Here is a 14,856-nt window from a genome sequence, read left to right as displayed (position 1 = left end):
TATTTCTATTGAATGATTAGCCTCGTTAACATCGAATATCTGCATCTGCCATATCTCATGGGCCGACATGAATATATTCCTACACATATAGCATCCTTACCTGAAATTCGCGTGATGGTATATCATAGAATAAAGGTTCCCCAATAGTTTAATGATATACTCGTTAGAATAAATGACTTGATAAAAAGAACCATCAGACACTTTGAAGCATTGCACTCGACGATAACAAGTAGAATATGATTAAAATTCAATCGGTGATTGCTCTCTTCGATAATATACTCTGACAAACATTAGGAGTGGAATTAAAGGTCTAGAATTTCAATCAGACTGATGAAAACATTCTACAGCAGATGCTTGATGGCAATGAGTAAACTCTCTAGGAAACAGTGAGTTATGGTGTTATGGAGTCACATAAAAACCGTCGCTGACTTTAATGCCAAAAAAAAACAATAAGTCAGAAATCTTCCAAATAGATAGGTCGTTGTCTTGGTAGAAGATAAAATACAGAGCGCCCACTGTGTCTTCCCAAACAATTATATCAATTACCACATAAACAGAGATTTACAGAGGACAATATATGTTCTTATAGTAAATCGCCATACCTATTACGTGCAATTATGTTGTTACGACAATAAAGATAAACATATTACCTAGTTTCAGGTTACATAGGTACACGTAAATGATAACAATCTAAACGTCTTATTATATCTGTCAAACGTAAGTGTTTAAACAGTGTTCCGGTTTACTTTTATAAAGCATTGTAAGCTTAATCAAACATTTTATAAAACTTTCATATAAAACACCATTTTGAAAAAATGGGAATCATTTTCTAATTCGCACTTTATTTGCATTGTCATCATCAGATGAAGGCTTAGAGTTTTATATTCAGATTAAAGTAACCAACGATATTAGCGATATATATTGATGAAAAGAAACATAAAAGCTTGTTATAACATAGTTATGAGTCTGACTGTCTTATTTGCAATTTAATAAATGGTGTGCTCCACTTTTCCAAATATTTGTGTGAGCTCTCGAATTCTTTATTTTTCACTTTTCCATTTGTTCACTTATTTTCAAAATAGTAACCATCTATTCAAATACAAGTATTTGTCTTTATCTATGAATAGTTCGTTTATGTGTATTTTTAATATTTCTTATACATGAAGCATAAATATTTCGTATATGTGTATTTAATTTTTTTTCTCTGTATATATATTTTGTAATTGTTTTTATCATTATCACTAAAATATCTTTTAATAAAATTTGATGTTGCAATTGGATATAAATATTGATAACCCATCACATTTTTGGGAGTAGATCAGATGCGACATTTGAGCTAATATGAGCAGAACACTGGCGGTCACTGCGTGGTTCGTTTAACAAGAAAATGGAACTTTAGTAAACTATATGTGTACGATCTACGGATCAACAACACATATATATCATTTTTAAGGATTCCCCATGGTATAAATAAATAGCATTTATACTACTTTAAACCGCGTGCAATTACATTTATACGTTTGGGTTATCAACATCATCTGGCTACCATCATGATAACATTTGAGTTAATTTGGGTCCACATATAGGACTCAGCAGTGATACTAAGGATACCATACAGAGTTTTGTCCTTCTTGGACTCATCATTGATGTTAGTGTCACCATACAGCTTTCTGTCCTTTAGAACTCGTCAGTGATGTAAGATCCATACAGCTTTTTCGTCCATTAGGACTCCGCCATGATGTTAGGGACATAAGTGCTGTATGCTATATATGGGAGTTTGACCTTCCGAAATAACAGCGAGTCAAAGAACAATAACATTATATTATAAACCTGGATGTACTGTATGAATTATCCCATCAGCATGGTCCCTACTTCTCCACTATTGTACCCGTCCCCTTCCACCCTACAATATCATGTTTGTTTTTATTTTTTAATGTGATATCGATATAATGTTTATTTACTATATAATGTTTATGTTTACTTCCAATAGGAATGGCATGCGAGACGTGTTAATGTATGCATACATGTACAACAATGTAGATATCCCAAAAAAGAATATAAGTATTCAGGAAACGTATTAGCAAAGAATCAATAAGGTACATTTTCCGAATCCTTGCGTTTACAAATGTATTTATATATTATATTTTCCAAATTCCTCAAATTGTCATTCATATTGAATAACTATTATTTAAGCCAAATAAATAAGTTGCACAAAAAAATAAATTAGAAATTAAAAAAAAAAAAAATACAAAAATATCGATAGGAGACAACGTAAGGAGTACTCACCCTGCTGCTGGTACTAAAGCAGAACTGTTGGTCTGAATATTTGGCTGATAGTATAGACATATTGTTAAACATATCATAATGTATAAATGCTTTACAAATCCATTCCAGACACCCATTTATCACATGGTCAAATTTAAAGTTAAAAGCTGTACTAATGGCAGCTTAGTCACGCTAGACGTATGTGTCCTTTCAAAAAGGCAGACTATTTGTCATTTGTCATCGGTAGTGTCAGAAAGCTCGTCAACGGCTACTTTTGGCGGCCTCTTCACTTTTCGTGTTGACAGAATGACAACAAATATTTCTGACTTCCTTATCATTTTCGTCATGAACGTCCGTAGCGGGTATTACTTGCAGCTAATGTTCGGGAACGTATATAACTCTGGTAGTTTTGGAACTGTAGAATTTGCATTTCTGACATTTACAATCAATTATTTGCGGTGATATATTTAAGTAAGTTTCTAGTGTTTTATTTCCAGACGGTTTAATTACGACGTGTATGGAATTAGGTCCCCTCGTGTGTAAGCTAATTAGCATACACAGGTTTATTTCGAACGCAGTAGAAAATACAATAGAATATAGACTGACCACTAGAATCTTGACTTTGGCAGTACGCTTCAGTAAGGTAGCACTGTAAAGTAGGTATCACTCCAATGTTATACAAATGAGGAAACCAAGAACATACCGCAGCCTCCCACAAGTATATAGCTCGCAGGCGGCCATCCTTGAGCAACTATAGCTGTTGATGCTAAACAATATAAAATCATCGGCAATACTATATGCGGAAGGCCACTAGGACATTAGAACTGGACTCTTACAAGTATCATCGAAGACACTAGGTTTGAACTCTTAAAAGTATCATTTGAGACTCAAGAATTGAACTCTTAGAAGTATCATCGAGGACACTAGAGTTAAACTAGTAGAAGTATCATCGTGGACTCTAGAATAGAATTAGTACAAGTACCATCGAAGACACCAAATTTCAACTAGTTCAAGTATCACCGAAGACAATAGAATTCAACTAGTACATCTAGAACAAGTATCGTCCAAGACGCTAGAGTGGGACTCTCACAAGTACTATGGAAGACACTAGAATTTAACTAGTCCAACTAGAACAAGTATCCTCAAAGACGCTAGAGTCGGAATCTTACACGAACCATCGAAGACACTAGAATTGAACACTAAATACATATTTCAAAACTTCACACTAGAACTACAGGATGCACAGAAACAAAAAGCTTCGTTAAAACATTTTAAGCGTAACACCGTTCAAACATGTGTTGTTCCTTCCAACGATGCAACGACCCGTCAAGCTATGAATCTGACAGTCTAACCATGCCCGTCAAATCATGCATCACTTTGGTCTACCATGCGGCAATTCACTAAGCCATGCTAATGTCGTGTCATTTATTAAACTAAATCTATTACAAGGCAGCTGTTTACCATCTGATAGTCGATCCGTTTTTCTTCCCTATAAAAGCTCAGTCTTCCATCAACACTTGCACTAATGGTTTTTTCCTCTAACTTCATCAAATCACATAACAGTTCGTCCTTCCGATATTTCCATTCTAGCCCTCCTCTTACCAAAACGTCTATCATTCAGCCAACAAGCATTTGCCTCCATCAATATTTGTAACATATACTACAATGCACTTTTCAGCTGAGAATTTCAACAAGATCTGTCAAACCACAGAAACTACTTGTGGGCGTGAGACAAATTACGTTGTCCGAAACACACACTGCTATGTAAAGGTATATTACATGCAAAACAATGATAATTTAATTCCTTAGAGCAGGCATGAACACCAACACCCCTAGAAATCCTATACTGCTGCCCACTGCCGTTCAACCAGCTAAAGACGGACGAGAGTCCAAAGTACACAGTCATCACCTCGGGTAGCGATAACCAGGTATAGGATAACAATTGTATGTTAGAAAGTGTAAAAAACACACTTACCTTGTGTTAGATATGTGTATTGTTACACCAGGTAACGTATGTAAATTAGCAGGTATGAACTAACATCACGCGTGTAAATTTAATGAAAGGCAAATGATTAGACATGGTTGAGTGATTTTTACATAACTCTAGTGTCACATCTCTTACTAGTCAACTTACATCACCTCAGAGTGATTACCAGGATTTGTTTCAGCTATCCTTCTGCTTGAAGTGAGGTCGTACTAGTTTACGTTTCATTTACCTGTTATAGCTCTTCATGAATATTAATTATCTTTTAGGCTATATTATAACAATTAAATCTCTCAATAGTCTCATTCTCTATAGATTTTTTTTTTTCTTTTTTTTCCAAATTTTATCAAGTTCTGTGATATTTTAATGCATTGGTTGGAGTAAAATGAAAGTAGTGTTTTAATAACTAAACATTCCTCCTTTTAGCTTGTTTATTAATAAGTCACGATTTGTTTTTGTAAGGGAGACAGGAATCTACCGGAAGATAATTTATTACCTGATCTTCATCTTTAATTAATTTTGTGCGTTTTCATTGCTAGATGTTTTCCATTTGTTATTCCTGTATTTGTATGTTCCGATTCCTAAAAATTTGCTTATTACATCGCACTCGAGAACCTTATAAATAAGTTAGCTTAAAAAGCCCAAATTGATCATATGCCTACATGTACATATTATACATACATAATGTATGTATGTAAGTCTATGGCATGATGACATTTACATAAAATCATATGCTATATCTATTATATCATTTTTTTAATTCTTTGCTATATATTACTTTGTGTATATAACAATATCTCATGTGCGTTTATATATGAAAAACGCGATCCACTTTTCATTTGTTATTGTATTTGTTATGAGAAACAATCAATGTTAATAAAAGTAAACCTCTATTCTGTCTGTAATGCTGTAATTTAAATTTGTTATATCTGATACTAAATACATATTAAAGAGTGTTACATTCTGTATGTTTCGTTGTTTTTCATACATTTTACACCATTTCAACACTTTTTCATGCATTTTATGAGTTTCGACAGGGATATCTGTTGTTATGATTGCATGCTAAACCTACGTGTTTATATATACCGATGTCTCTTAGCATCGCCTGTCTTTTTATACCATCACCCTTTCCTCCCCCTTCTCCACCAATAAAGTAATGAACCTTTGTTGAATCGAGCCCCGTTCAATATAACACGCACACTAACGTGAGTTGTCTACATTTGCTACACAAGAAAATTGAAAGGGGGTGTTGTTTCATTCTAAACAAGAATATCTATTTACAAATTTCAGCGATAAAAACTAGCAACATCACGATGTACTTCATCCATTGTTACACACGATGTCTTGAATATCACGCATCAGTTATATTAAGATATTTTTAATTAAAAAAGTCCAGTCACTTTTCTTTTGCACACAGAGTTTGAAACCTCGATTCCTATTCAATTGCATATGAACTCTCAAGTTTATACCACGACATGTTCCTGACATTTTATATAGAGTTTTGATATCTTATAATCGTTAGAGAAAAAAAAAACAGAGCATAGTAATTATCTATAAATTTGGCTGAAATGAATTGGTTAATAGATCAATGTTTTGTCTCAAACAGTGTTAAATTGTATGAACAGAATTTTTCGATTATTGAAGGAAATCCTGTAAAAGCAAGATTACAGGAAATGATGTTTTCCCGAGAGGTCATAATAGAACGCCCTGACTCCAATAAACGTTACATAGACTTACAGACTCTTACAGGCTCGTTATATTCATAGAATTTGTACTTAAGCGACCATACAGTTATATACGATCCTCGACATACATCGATATGTACGTGACATTTTGAATACATACTGATTTTTCAAAATGACTCTTAGTATATCTCATCCACACTTAAGTGTCACTTTGTTAAATTGTTCCATTTCCTCAGGAACGAGAAATCATTATGTATGAAGTTATCATTAGAACAATTTGAGATGGTCGGCAAACGTTTATGACATCAAGATTAAATACAGTTCTCCTTCTATGATGGGGTTCACACAAAAACTCTCACAGTAATTGACCTCAATCTAGGTATCGGTTTCAAATGCCAAAATGAGATCGACCTACTGGGCCGTTTCTTAACACGACAAATGTTCCGACCTTTCCGGATATAAAAACATACAATAAATCATAGATGACCTACAGCTTGACCTATAATACAGTTAAACACATGTTTATTCATCGTAATATGTTGATTTAGAGATATCCCGTCAAATAATTATACGTATTCTAAATGTAAAACAGTTTATCATAGTACTCAAAAATGTCCTGATCGGCTTATCGGACAAAAGGTGTCTATTTCAACAGGTTTCGGACTTATTTCATTTGAGCACGCAACAGGCTAGGTATTAAATTCAAGAAAACTCCGACGTACCAAGGACGAGTTTAAAATAATGTCAATGAAAAATGCTAATCGCTGGAATACTTTATCATCCAAAATTTTATGAATTTAGCTAAGCACTACTGAGTATACATTATGCGTTGTTCTCTTCTCTTTTCTAATTAGTGCTTGTTTGGGTTAAAACAATACGTTGTTCTGTATTCATGAAAACACCAGGATTTCACAAAAAGATAAATTGAGGATTCCGAAAACCACTGTACCTTTACTAACCGTTTTCTGCAGACTAATATCACTTGGGATATATAACACGCTGTAACGCATCATTGGTAGTTTAGTTTGATATACAATCTTAAGTAATCTGATGTTCCGGGAGTATGAACAACTTTGGCACGATGGAATCTACAAACTCAAATCAATTCAAGCAACCAATAGCATCGGGAGCACAGGGCATGTTTGAGAAATGTATTAACATATCGTTACACAGTCATTTTTTTTTAATTAAAAAGGCTGGTTATGAATACAACGAGTAAAATTTATCAAAAGTTTCTATGCGAAAAAGGAAAACGGGACTTTAAAACAGTGTACATGTATAGCATCATGTGACAAACCAGCTCGGAGTTTACTTCAAACCGGATATGTTATCAGTTTAATTGCCGTGATTATCTGTAAATAATTTAATAACCCTCTCAAGACAGATAATATAATTAAAGACTACTGCCTTCCTGTATGACAATGACACACAGAACATGTGTATGTCCTATGTAAAAAATTCTTTATGTAAATACACTAACTAGAATACACATCACTGTTTTATAAACAAAGAAAAAGGGAGCGACACTCAGAAACAAAACATTCCTATAACGAATGCATATACAAACGAAACTAGCTGGACTTCTTCAATCTCTAAAGTGTTTCTCAAAAGAAGTGTATTCACTGAGTTTTCTTGATTCAAGAGTTCAATATGTTTTTCATTCATTCAGGACACACAAAGTGTGTAACAAGACGTCAATATGACAAAACAATGCACAGGGCTTACAGGTTAATAACATGAAAATAAAAAGTGTTGATACTAACTATACTAAAGAAAACAATCGTTAGAGTATATAGGAAACAACAATGATGACACATTTTCGCCTTATTTTAAACCCTACGTTACACATGATTTAGTACTTTTATATAAGTTATTGATAACATTGAAAATTATTATATAAGTTATTGATAACTTTGAAAATTATTATATAAATTATTGATAACTTTGAAAATTATTATATAAGTTATTGATAACTTTGAAAATTATTATATAAGTTATTGATAACTTTGAAAATTATTATATAAGTTATTGATAACTTTGAAAATTATTATATAAGTTATTGATAACTTTGAAAATTTTAACCGTGATAGAAACGGACTGCATTTTTCTCCATAATCCGATACGCCACACCGTATCAAATGCTTTTTTAATTTACCTAGGCACGATACTAAAGTAATTGCTCTGTAGTTATCAAGATTGTGTTCATGTATTTTTATAAACGGGTTTAATAATTCCAATTGTCCAATTTGATAGGACTAAAATTGAAAATTTTTCGAATATATAAGAAGATATGTTTGTTGAGTGTGTTTAATATGTTCATTAACGATTCTATCTGATATAGATCTTATAGTCTAACATGCATCAACGTAAACGCGACAACATGTAATGTATATGGTGTCTTCAAGAGGTAAAATCTCATCTGAATAAAAATGCAAACCATAACAAAATACCTCCAAGTGGCCTACATTGTTGAATATGTTGAATTAGTACATTAGTCCTGGGGTATTTACGTATGTATTGTCGTTTTTCAAACACATTAATCCTATTAAAGCCAGCACATATACGGAGACCTGTACACTGGTAACATTACTGCCAACTTGTCCACCTGCTTATATAGACTTGCATTATTAAATGACATCTGTCCGAGCGTAGCCAAAACCTGTGGCCGAGCTTAAGCCTTTTACACACTTACGTGGAGATTGATAATATGAATGTCAATTATAACAAAATAACAACATATATATATTATTATAAATCCATTGACAGGACAAGTATCAGACAATTACCATTGTTTAAAAACAAAACAAAAACAAAGCAAACAAAAAGCAGAAGAAGAAAATAAGAGGAAAAACATCATCGCTGAGTTCAAAAAGATTCATAGTATTGAACCTTGAATGAAAGAAACGAGAACTATGCTTAGGAGAAGGCGAATTCACGTAGATATAAACAATCGGGCTGAATCAATGGAAATGGCCGTAAGGTACCAAGAGATGAAGACACAATAGAAATTGTTGAAACACCAAAACAAAGGGGAACAATAATAGAAACGTGGGAAACAACAAAACAAAAGGGAAGACGACACAAACTGAGGAAACAACAAAACAAAAGGGAAGACAATAGAAACTGAAGAAACACAAACACGAAAAACGAAACAATTGAAACTGTGGACAGAACAAACGAAAGGGTAGACAATAGAATTGGAGGACACAACAATACGAAAGGGAAGACAATAGAAACTAAGGACACAACAATACGAAAGGAAAGACAATAGAATTTGAGGACACAACAATATGAAAGGGAAGACAATAGAAACTAAGGACACAAAAAACAAAAAGGAAGACAATAGAAATTGAGGAAATAACAAACCAAAAGAAAGACAGTAGGTAACGAAGAGAGCAACATAAGAAAAGGCACCATCGCTTAATACAATGAAAAGGAAAAGACAGCATAATAAAATCTTCGAGGCCTGCATTGGTAGCTTGAAGAGTTGAACACAGGTAAGGAGAAATTTGTTAATAAGAACTCTAAGCTCATGGATGTCATCTCAGTTCTTTACTAAATCGAGACTGCATTAACATCAGCGATTACTTACAAATATGACACGACTGCCTTCTCTTCTCTAAAGGAATGCTTCATAGAGTAACAAAGTTTGGTAAAGAGAGTAAGTTCGATGCTTACCTGTGCAAAATATACTGGCCAACTTTCCTTTTTTTCTAGATGCAATAAAACAGCGTTACCTTCAAAGAGAGACTACATGCAGTCTGTATAGTCTGTGTATAAAGGACTTATGTTAATATACGTTCATATATATAACAATGCTGCCTTACCTTACACTCCGGGTAGGTTGTCGATCAGGATGACAGGCAACTTCACTATGTGTCCTTATGTTACATGTCACGTTCTATAAACTCTGGTATGAACTATTGTCACGTAAAAATGGGGGAAACTAGACCCATTCCACCGAAAGTTTGTATACGCTGACCTCCAGTTTTCAATAACACACTGGTCTTATTTACATGATTCTTAATCTCAGAGTTTTATGTATATATGAAAGACGTGCTGTTTTTAATATTATTGATGAGTGGACAAAGTATAAACATCCATGAGCTCAACAGTTCACGACCTGGCTGTTCCAGTGACACTACGGGTATATAAACTTCCGACCGGTAGTCTTCCTTCGTTTGTATTAAATTCAACAAAGCGTGTCCAAAACCTGTCAAGCATATATTTCTATCCCCGCTGTACAATGTGACACACTTAATTCCGCAGTGAATGGGATTCAATAATACACATTATGATTTAAAACCTCGTAAAGAACATTCTTTCACATTTGCAAAGAAATATGAAACATATGTCACCAAATAAATGTTTCCATTTCACGACAATAGTAATATTCTAAAGTCGTTAGTCAGGTAACGCGTTGTTTAATGTGTATTGAACTCTCAACAACAATAATATACTGACGACAATGTGTATAATAATACGGCACACTATGACGCACCCTTTTCGTATCCCGTGCCGTCTATAAATAGAAACATTTGGGTAAGATCAGGTTTGGTTCTGGAGAGTCTAGTCCCCTAGGTCAACATACCCCACCAGTGTGTACCGTGGGACACACATACACACGATCAAATAACATTATACAAAAACCAAATCACCCTTACTATAGTCAACCCGTCCCCATAAAACAAGGTCGACAGCTCAATAAAATATTCCTTTAAACGGATCTAAACCAATGAAGTTTAAAAAAGAAAAGTCACCAACCATTTACGGGGAACACTCTTCAAGAGTGTATCACTGTTATTATTTTGTATATTATTTCAATGTCTAATTTCGAAAAATGTCTGCTGAAAATGTTTCATAAGGTTTCGTTTTTCCCGACGAAGAAAAAAAGTACGGCTAGGTAAAACACTAACAGAAAGTGTCAAGTAGTTCATAATGTGACACTATGATCACATCATCGTAACATCTCGTCCAATTCTACCTAGACTCGGAATTTTATTGTTTCAATAATTGTTAACCTTAAGCTTTCCGGGTTACAAGCATTACATGCTTACAACATATATACAACGTGCACTAATTTACAAGTCATTACAGCATTGATAAATCAAATAAATTATATATGTTAATTAGCAAGCTTGTGCATTATTAATTAACGGGCGGACATTTGATTGCTGCTATATTGAATAACGGCAAAAAAGTGCCAGAATTGTAAAGATAAAAAGCACTGACATAAAGTTAATAAATTATGATCTCTTATAAAACTGAAAAAAAAAAATGAAAAGTCACGTGAAACATGAGAAGGCGGTTTTCACATTGGCAGGAAGTGACCGACTTAATGCTATTGAAAATTGCCCTAACCATGATACGCGGAACGTGATGTGAAAGCTTAAGATACATGTATTTGTCTAATTTGCAAAGTTCCTTTTGAGTTTATAACAGAACCAGTTTGTAAGATGATGCCCGATTCCAAAAAACTTCTAAACATATTTTACGATAATTATTATAAAGAGGACAAATAAACATGACATGAAATTTATCTTCTAACAAATATGATTACAGTAAATGCAAAATCTGCGTTCTCTTGGAATATTTTGGAATTTTCGTAACGATAATCGAAATAAAAAAATACACAGGAGAAAGACATCCTAGAAAAGTGAAGGAGTCGATTAAAAATTTGAACAAAAAACAATTTGATGAGTTTTCCATGAAATCGTTCATCGGTGGAATCAATGTTATCTGCGTTATAACTCAACCAAACATTACCATGACCGAAATACGTAAAAGGTTTCTAACCCGGCAACGCCAGTGACAGCTTCTGTGATTACATTCAATTATACCTGACTTAAGTATACAATTATCAGACTTAATTAATTTAAGCCAGTATTTAATAATTCGACACTTCCGTGTGATATGCATAGGTAAACGACCCAACTCTGAATAAATTATATACTATGTTGCGCTTTTTTGACGTTTCACATCCTTTTCAAGAAACCAAGATCTGTTTTTCTAATTGTCCTGCCGGGGTAAAGCCCCAAACTTCACAGCTATACTTAAGGACAGAAGAAACATAAACATCAAAAACATTCATCTTAGATTCAACATTTAAAGACAGATTGTTGCAAATCTTTAAAACATTAAACAAACACTTTCGTCCATGATCAGCAATAGTGAGCTGAGTTTTATTAAAGTTACCATTAAAATACAATGCGATCCCAAGGTAAATAAAGCTATCGACAACTTCAAATTCAAAATTAAATTAAAATAAAAAAAAGAAATGTTCGTTGGAGTTTAATCTTCAAACACTCCTGAAAATGACAATTTTATGGGGGGTTTTTTCCAGTATTTACAAACAGTTGCCATTAATTGTCACTGAATGATTTCAAAGACTCTAACATTTTTGAAGACCAGTTGGTGATTCAGAACAAACATTCTCGTCAGCTTACATCGACAAAAATAAAGAACGTCTCTGAGAAAATATACATCACATGGCATGTTATTTGAGTCATTTTCAAAATCATTAACGTACATTGAGTAGAGAAAGAGACACATTGAATCAAGCCAAGCATATTGCGGAAAAGGTCCACGAGTTTAGAGGTGTCCCTCTTACACAATTTGTATATGTATATGTCTACTCTCCAATGTGTCTTGTAACACAAGGAAATAATAAAATAATCTGAATCTGATACAATGTTTTAAATAATTTATTTCTATTAACACTCTCAAATGATTTACGATAGTCTATAAAACAGCAATTTTACGCTTTTTAGAGAGTTATTTTTATAATACCGTGCAGAGCAAATAAAGCATTGTTTGTACTGTAACCAGGTTAAAAACCAAACTGGGCGTCGTTAGTAATATTGTAACGATTAGAGCATTTCAGTGACCTGTTATAAAACACACTAGTAAAACTTACCAACGTATTGACTATATAGTTATTTGTATCGGGGTTTTTTCGTACTTGGCTGGGAAGTTGCGATTGCGTAATCGCCAAACGACAGTCCACGTGTGTCACTTAAAACCGTGAGAAATTAAACTTCTTCAACAAATGCCGCCTTTTCACTGTTTACAGAAATATAAAAATCACTCTCTTTTGTATATATATGTGATCACTTTCTTGTCGTATGACATTTGAAAAAAAAAAAGAGTTCACCATATCTGTGTATACTAGGATTAGTACGCCTCGTTTCTCACCTGTGTCTCTCAGAAGAGCGCACACGAAAACAACACAGGATTTTAGGATCAATATCGTATGTTATCAAGAGATGACATACGCCCCCTCAAACTTGTTACAAGTGTAGGTGGTTTGTGTTGTTTTTTTAATCACCGATGAAATATTTCACTAATGTTGCGGTTGATTTAAAATGATTTTGATCGTTTACCTCAGAGTTTATTAATATATTCTGCAAGTGTTCCATTCTTCTACTCTGATTACTGTATATGGGCTAAACTTCATAGGCTAATATTTCGCGGTTGTCCTAGTCGGTACTAATTAGCGGGTATTAAATTTCGCACAACACCGTAAACATCAATCGCTTTGTCTATATTCAATTACCATGAATATTGCTAAATTAAATCCCTCGCTAATAATACCAACTACAAATTCAACTTCGTCTGCTACATTAACATAGGCGAGGACATGGATTTTATCAACATGAATCTGAACAAGCTTCGTTGACGCTTTCGCATTCATGTTACGCGAGTAGTCTGGTGATATTGTTTGGCGCGTTTAATTTACCAATAGGACATCCGTCAGCCTGCTTCCATCTAGTGAATGCATTTGAATAAGTCAGTGACCGTCTTTGAATGAATCAGTGAATATCATTGAATAAACATGTATATGAATTTGGATTTTCACATGAGGTTGTCCGAAAGATTAAATTTGTGAATCACTATTATCTTTGTTAAGCAGTGGTACTGTGTACGTAAAATATCGGTATCATTGATAAAATGTTCAAAGTTCTTTATTCTGCAGGCCCTTTCCGCCTTTTTGTGTGTTCATATAACTCTTTGGTATTAATTATTTGACACAAACGATGTCATTTTATTCCAAATCGATCCTTCTTAGTGTAGAGCACATTTTTGTAATTTTTTTATGAAAAAACTGTAATCTGAAAATTAATTTGCACGACAAACAAACTAGTGCAAATATGTAAACGAATACGTTGTTGTATCTGAAAACCAATAAAACAATAACAAAAAAAATAGGAGGATAAGACCATTTGTTTCGGAAGGGAAAGCGTCTTCTACTTAATTGACAACACGTACCCGCCATGAAAACCTTGAGTGATACATACTATAATACTTCGTTTACATGCCGGTATTATGACTAGTATATCCTGACATAGCAGTTCAGTAGATTAGACATCAATCTAAAAACACATCAAACACACAGGGACTTGAGAATTTGTTACATTCTACGTGTATTTGGACCTTCCCTAATGTGTATAAGCACATTTTGAGACGATTTGTAGCCCTCAAAATGTGCTATATACACACTAGGGAAGGTCCAAATACACGTAGACTGTAACAAATTCTCAAGTCCCTGTGATCAAACACATAGATGTAATAATTTTAACTTGGTATGTAGGATAACGGAAAATCTCGGGGCCGTGAAAAGTATGTTCTATTGGCAGATTTTATACTCTAGCAATATAAAATATAGGTAGGACTCAAACGGGATATCCGCATATCTTCATAGCGGAGCGGATGTGATTTTGTTCTTTTAAGTGAATATGTAGTTCTGTGGCAATTGAACCACGTCCATTCAGTAACGTAAGACTTCTCTGCAATATAGCCGAAAAACCTGTTTGCTGTTTTCCACCTCGATAGATTATCATGAAGACAGAAATACCTGTCGATTTGATTACGAGCTCGTACGAGTACATGAAGGTGACAGTGTTGCCACCGAAGAGCCAGACT

The 14,856-nt window shown here is 33.9% G+C and overlaps 1 protein-coding gene across 4 annotated transcripts in view; it reads right to left on the bottom strand.

Annotated features, from left to right (window-relative positions):
- Positions 1 to 10,391, bottom strand: part of LOC117327684 (adhesion G-protein coupled receptor G2-like) — a 62,141-nt gene extending 51,750 nt beyond the window's left edge. For 2 of the 4 annotated variants that reach the window (XM_033884789.1, XM_033884787.1), the window contains exon 1: positions 9,762 to 10,391. The gene's annotated coding sequence lies outside the window, so the exon portion shown is untranslated. The remainder of the gene's footprint in view (positions 1 to 9,761) is intronic. The other 2 variants (XM_033884788.1, XM_033884786.1) reach the window with 1 other exon arrangement.
- Between the last annotated feature and the right edge of the window lie 4,465 nt (positions 10,392 to 14,856).

Source organism: Pecten maximus, chromosome 5 (assembly GCF_902652985.1).
Source record: "Pecten maximus chromosome 5, xPecMax1.1, whole genome shotgun sequence".
In the NCBI taxonomy this organism is placed as follows: Eukaryota; Metazoa; Mollusca; class Bivalvia; order Pectinida; family Pectinidae; genus Pecten; species Pecten maximus.
Note: the sequence above shows the minus strand (reverse complement) of the source record. Positions and strands in the feature narration are given on the sequence as shown.